Genomic DNA, 6,000 nt, shown 5'->3' with positions numbered 1-6,000 from the left:
TGGGTTTTTCATGAGAGATTTTTATACTTTGTCTAAGGGGCACCCGGGAAGTAATAATACCCGCTAGGCCTAGGCTTTCACTACTACTGTGGTGAAGCGGCATGGGTTTTCCATTAGAGATTGTTATACTTTGTCTAAGGGGCACCCGGCGGGTAATAATACCCACTAGGCCTAGGCTTTCACTACTACTGTGGTGAAGGGGCATGGGTTTTTCATTTGAGATTGTTGTACTTTGTCTAAGGGCCACCCGGGAAGTAATAATACCCACTAGGCCTCAGTCTTTGTCTTAAGAATGAAACGTTGACACGTTTTTATGATATCTGGTTTGGCCATACGTGTCTTTGAAATGTTGCCCATCTCTGGACATACCACTGCGTCGTGGTGTCGATCCGTCGACACCATGACGCAGCTCCTCGTTTCTTTCACAGGGAGCCGGCTTACGCGGCTGAGACGCTGCCCGGCGGAGGACCCGACAAGCGACGCTCCCGCCTGCGGACACCTCGCCTGCCAGGACCCGGTGATGACGCCGGAGACGCCACCGCACGCCGTGAGTAGCTCCACTTTTAAGTCGTCGCCGTACGGGGGATGGGCATAGTTTCATAAGAAGCGTGGCCCGTTTTTAAGTATCCTAAAACTGCTTCGGCAGTCTAGAGGGAAGATTAGCCTTTTTTACACTCAGGTTTAGGTCGCTCCCAGGTGCTTCCATTAGATTCGCTTGTTTCCTAGCTCTGGATGCAGCGCCCTGGGCGGGACTAGCGGCTTGGCGCCCCCAGCATCGCGGACCCGGCTTCGTGCCGGCCGTTTGATGCGCACCCGGTGTGCGTTGTTCGTGTTCGCTACGCCCTTCGCCGCACCGGGAATCGTAGTGGGGGGTGGGCGCGGGCCGCAGTCAACCCCAGGGTCTCATTTTAGAGTTAGAAGCAGGGCCTGCACTGTAAGGCGGGCGCGGTCGGGAAACAGGAAGGGCCCTGCTTTTGAAACGCAGAAGCGTGTAATGGCAAGCACCTTGGTTTATAACATGGGCGCTTTCACTACTACTGTGGTGAAGCGGCATGGGTTTTTCATGAGAGATTTTTATACTTTGTCTAAGGGGCACCCGGGAAGTAATAATACCCGCTAGGCCTAGGCTTTCACTACTACTGTGGTGAAGCGGCATGGGTTTTCCATTAGAGATTGTTATACTTTGTCTAAGGGGCACCCGGCGGGTAATAATACCCACTAGGCCTAGGCTTTCACTACTACTGTGGTGAAGGGGCATGGGTTTTTCATTTGAGATTGTTGTACTTTGTCTAAGGGCCACCCGGGAAGTAATAATACCCACTAGGCCTCAGTCTTTGTCTTAAGAATGAAACGTTGACACGTTTTTATGATATCTGGTTTGGCCATACGTGTCTTTGAAATGTTGCCCATCTCTGGACATACCACTGCGTCGTGGTGTCGATCCGTCGACACCATGACGCAGCTCCTCGTTTCTTTCACAGGGAGCCGGCTTACGCGGCTGAGACGCTGCCCGGCGGAGGACCCGACAAGCGACGCTCCCGCCTGCGGACACCTCGCCTGCCAGGACCCGGTGATGACGCCGGAGACGCCACCGCACGCCGTGAGTAGCTCCACTTTTAAGTCGTCGCCGTACGGGGGATGGGCATAGTTTCATAAGAAGCGTGGCCCGTTTTTAAGTATCCTAAAACTGCTTCGGCAGTCTAGAGGGAAGATTAGCCTTTTTTACACTCAGGTTTAGGTCGCTCCCAGGTGCTTCCATTAGATTCGCTTGTTTCCTAGCTCTGGATGCAGCGCCCTGGGCGGGACTAGCGGCTTGGCGCCCCCAGCATCGCGGACCCGGCTTCGTGCCGGCCGTTTGATGCGCACCCGGTGTGCGTTGTTCGTGTTCGCTACGCCCTTCGCCGCACCGGGAATCGTAGTGGGGGGTGGGGGCGGGCCGCAGTCAACCCCAGGGTCTCATTTTAGAGTTAGAAGCAGGGCCTGCACTGTAAGGCGGGCGCGGTCGGGAAACAGGAAGGGCCCTGCTTTTGAAACGCAGAAGCGTGTAATGGCAAGCACCTTGGTTTATAACATGGGCGCTTTCACTACTACTGTGGTGAAGCGGCATGGGTTTTTCATGAGAGATTTTTATACTTTGTCTAAGGGGCACCCGGGAAGTAATAATACCCGCTAGGCCTAGGCTTTCACTACTACTGTGGTGAAGCGGCATGGGTTTTCCATTAGAGATTGTTATACTTTGTCTAAGGGGCACCCGGCGGGTAATAATACCCACTAGGCCTAGGCTTTCACTACTACTGTGGTGAAGGGGCATGGGTTTTTCATTTGAGATTGTTGTACTTTGTCTAAGGGCCACCCGGGAAGTAATAATACCCACTAGGCCTCAGTCTTTGTCTTAAGAATGAAACGTTGACACGTTTTTATGATATCTGGTTTGGCCATACGTGTCTTTGAAATGTTGCCCATCTCTGGACATACCACTGCGTCGTGGTGTCGATCCGTCGACACCATGACGCAGCTCCTCGTTTCTTTCACAGGGAGCCGGCTTACGCGGCTGAGACGCTGCCCGGCGGAGGACCCGACAAGCGACGCTCCCGCCTGCGGACACCTCGCCTGCCAGGACCCGGTGATGACGCCGGAGACGCCACCGCACGCCGTGAGTAGCTCCACTTTTAAGTCGTCGCCGTACGGGGGATGGGCATAGTTTCATAAGAAGCGTGGCCCGTTTTTAAGTATCCTAAAACTGCTTCGGCAGTCTAGAGGGAAGATTAGCCTTTTTTACACTCAGGTTTAGGTCGCTCCCAGGTGCTTCCATTAGATTCGCTTGTTTCCTAGCTCTGGATGCAGCGCCCTGGGCGGGACTAGCGGCTTGGCGCCCCCAGCATCGCGGACCCGGCTTCGTGCCGGCCGTTTGATGCGCACCCGGTGTGCGTTGTTCGTGTTCGCTACGCCCTTCGCCGCACCGGGAATCGTAGTGGGGGGTGGGGGCGGGCCGCAGTCAACCCCAGGGTCTCATTTTAGAGTTAGAAGCAGGGCCTGCACTGTAAGGCGGGCGCGGTCGGGAAACAGGAAGGGCCCTGCTTTTGAAACGCAGAAGCGTGTGATGGCAAGCACCTTGGTTTATAACATGGGCGCTTTCACTACTACTGTGGTGAAGCGGCATGGGTTTTTCATGAGAGATTTTTATACTTTGTCTAAGGGGCACCCGGGAAGTAATAATACCCGCTAGGCCTAGGCTTTCACTACTACTGTGGTGAAGCGGCATGGGTTTTCCATTAGAGATTGTTATACTTTGTCTAAGGGGCACCCGGCGGGTAATAATACCCACTAGGCCTAGGCTTTCACTACTACTGTGGTGAAGGGGCATGGGTTTTTCATTTGAGATTGTTGTACTTTGTCTAAGGGCCACCCGGGAAGTAATAATACCCACTAGGCCTCAGTCTTTGTCTTAAGAATGAAACGTTGACACGTTTTTATGATATCTGGTTTGGCCATACGTGTCTTTGAAATGTTGCCCATCTCTGGACATACCACTGCGTCGTGGTGTCGATCCGTCGACACCATGACGCAGCTCCTCGTTTCTTTCACAGGGAGCCGGCTTACGCGGCTGAGACGCTGCCCGGCGGAGGACCCGACAAGCGACGCTCCCGCCTGCGGACACCTCGCCTGCCAGGACCCGGTGATGACGCCGGAGACGCCACCGCACGCCGTGAGTAGCTCCACTTTTAAGTCGTCGCCGTACGGGGGATGGGCATAGTTTCATAAGAAGCGTGGCCCGTTTTTAACTATCCTAAAACTGCTTCGGCAGTCTAGAGGGAAGATTAGCCTTTTTTACACTCAGGTTTAGGTCGCTCCCAGGTGCTTCCATTAGATTCGCTTGTTTCCTAGCTCTGGATGCAGCGCCCTGGGCGGGACTAGCGGCTTGGCGCCCCCAGCATCGCGGACCCGGCTTCGTGGGGGGTGGGCGCGGGCCGCAGTCAACCCCAGGGTCTCATTTTAGAGTTAGAAGCAGGGCCTGCACTGTAAGGCGGGCGCGGTCGGGAAACAGGAAGGGCCCTGCTTTTGAAACGCAGAAGCGTGTAATGGCAAGCACCTTGGTTTATAACATGGGCGCTTTCACTACTACTGTGGTGAAGCGGCATGGGTTTTTCACGAGAGATTTTTATACTTTGTCTAAGGGGCACCCGGGAAGTAATAACACCCGCTAGGCCTAGGCTTTCACTACTACTGTGGTGAAGCGGCATGGGTTTTTCCTTAGAGATTGTTATACTTTGTCTAAGGGGCACCCGGTGAGGTAATAATACCCACTAGGCCTAGGCTTTCACTACTACTGTGGTGAAGGGGCATGGGTTTTTCATTTGAGATTGTTATACTTTGTCTAAGGGCCACCCGGGAAGTAACAATACCCACTAGGCCTCAGTCTTTGTCTTAAGAATGAAACGTTGACACGTTTTTATGATATCTGGTTTGGCCATACGTGTCTTTGAAATGTTGCCCATCTCTGGACATACCACTGCGTCGTGGTGTCAATCCGTCGACACCATGACGCAGCTCCTCGTTTCTTTCGCAGGGAGCCGGCTTACGCGGCTGAGGCGCTGCGCGGCGGAGGACCCGACAAGCGACGGCTCCCGCCTGCGGACACCTCGCCTGCCAGGACCCGGTGATGACGCCGGAGACGCCACCGCACGCCGTGAGTAGCTCCACTTTTAAGTCGTCGCCGTACGGGGGATGGGCATAGTTTCATAAGAAGCGTTGCCCGTTTTTAAGTATCCTAAAACTGCTTCGGCAGTCTAGAGGGAAGATTAGCCTTTTTTACACTCAGGTTTAGGTCGCTCCCAGGTGCTTCCATTAGATTCGCTTGTTTCCTAGCTCTGGATGCAGCGCCCTGGGCGGGACTAGCGGCTTGGCGCCCCCAGCATCGCGGACCCGGCTTCGTGGGGGGTGGGCGTGGGCCGCAGTCAACCCCAGGGTCTCATTTTAGAGTTAGAAGCAGGGCCTGCACTGTAAGGCGGGCGCGGTCGGGAAACAGGAAGGGCCCTGCTTTTGAAACGCAGAAGCGTGTAATGGCAAGCACCTTGGTTTATAACATGGGCGCTTTCACTACTACTGTGGTGAAGCGGCATGGGTTTTTCATGAGAGATTTTTATACTTTGTATAAGGGGCACCCGGGAAGTAATAACACCCGCTAGGCCTAGGCTTTCACTACTACTGTGGTGAAGCGGCATGGGTTTTCCATTAGAGATTGTTATACTTTGTCTAAGGGGCACCCGGCGAGTAATAATACCCACTAGGCCTCAGTCTTTGTCTTAAGAATGAAACGTTGACATGTTTTTATGATATCTGGTTTGGCCATACGTGTCTTTGAAATGTTGCCCATCTCTGGACATACCACTGCGTCGTGGTGTCGATCCGTCGACACCATGACGCAGCTCCTCGTTTCTTTCACAGGGAGCCGGCTTACGCGGCTGAGGCGCTGCGCGGCGGAGGACCCGACAAGCGACGCCCCCGCCTGCGGACACCTCGCCTGCCAGGACCCGGTGATGACGCCGGAGACGCCACCGCACGCCGTGATTAGCTCCACTTTTAAGTCGTCGCCGCACGGGGGATGGGCATAGTTTCATAAGAAGCGTGGAACGTTTTTAAGTATCCTAAAACTGCTTCGGCAGTCTAGAGGGAAGATTAGCCTTTTTTACACTCAGGTTTAGGTCGCTCCCAGGTGCTTCCATTAGATTCGCTTGTTTCCTAGCTCTGGATGCAGCGCCCTGGGCGGGACTAGCGGCTTGGCACCCCCAGCATCGCGGACCCGGCTTCGTGCCGGCCGTTTGATGCGCACCCGGTGTGCGCTGTTCGTGTTCGCTACGCCCTTCGCCGCACCCGGAATTGTAGTGGGGGGTGGGCGCGGGCCGCAGTCAACCCCAGGGTCTCATTTTAGAGTTAGAAGCAGGGCCTGCACTGTAAGGCGGGCGCGGTCGGGAAACAGGAAGGGCCCTGCTTTTGAAACGC

Source organism: Misgurnus anguillicaudatus, chromosome 8 (genome assembly GCF_027580225.2).
Source record: "Misgurnus anguillicaudatus chromosome 8, ASM2758022v2, whole genome shotgun sequence".
In the NCBI taxonomy this organism is placed as follows: Eukaryota; Metazoa; Chordata; class Actinopteri; order Cypriniformes; family Cobitidae; genus Misgurnus; species Misgurnus anguillicaudatus.
Note: the sequence above shows the minus strand (reverse complement) of the source record.